The sequence below is a fragment of the Cariama cristata genome, unplaced genomic scaffold, assembly GCF_000690535.1.
Source record: "Cariama cristata isolate BGI_N322 unplaced genomic scaffold, ASM69053v1 scaffold27254, whole genome shotgun sequence".
NCBI lineage: Eukaryota > Metazoa > Chordata > Aves > Cariamiformes > Cariamidae > Cariama > Cariama cristata.
The window spans coordinates 27,582-28,472 of record NW_009613926.1 but is presented as its reverse complement, the minus strand read 5'-3'; positions in this window follow the sequence as shown (position 1 = coordinate 28,472).

The following is an 891-nucleotide window of genomic DNA, read 5'->3' as shown; positions in this document are numbered from 1 at the left end:
CAAACAGTTCTTATTCCCTTCATTCCTAACACAGTGCTGCAGAGAAGTCTCTGCAGGAACAGCAGCTTTGATATCTTCCGGTACTTGGAGTGAAGTCCCAACAAGTTCACAGACAAACAAAATATGCAGAAAACTTAGGATTAAACAAGACAATAAATTACTGCATTCAAATGCTTCTTATACATGTCTTCAGCAAAGAACAAAATCCAAGTCTCTAAGTTCATTCTGAACCAACTCACAAGTTTTGCTTGGGAACTGGTACTGCTCTCACTAACACGGAGAGCTACCCAACGACTCCAAGCAGACAGCTATCCCAGTGCAAGCTGATGCCAATGAAATGTGCATTTAGTCCAATTCTTCGTTACCGTTGTATATTCTCACATGTCCAACCCTTCTCATCCACAAGCAGGTGGAGCTCCTGATCCACGAAGACTCTGTCAAGAAGCTTACCTCTCTCTTCCACTGTACTTGGCCACTGAGTATCTGCTCCACTGAATTCACTAAAGAAACAGAGATGCTGGTCGAGCTCCTGCGAGCGGGTATCAAAATCTGTCGTGCCTGGCTGTAAGGAGACTGGCTTGCTAGTCAACTAGTTATCAACACACTATTAGCATAATCCATTACACCGACCTGTGAAAATGGATTTAAAAATTCACAGCCATTTTGGGGCCTACTACTAAAATTTTTTACATAAAAATCTGGGCGGTTCAACATCAACTATAACAATTTACAAGATGGTGCCCACAAAGAGTATACATTCTCTGAAGAGAGCACATTACAATAAATGGCAGCATTTTGATATGCTCTGAATTTATATACTCATGCCATGTGTCAATACATTTCCATATTTGGAGAATTTAAAAGCAAATTGTTACTGCTGTATCCTCATTC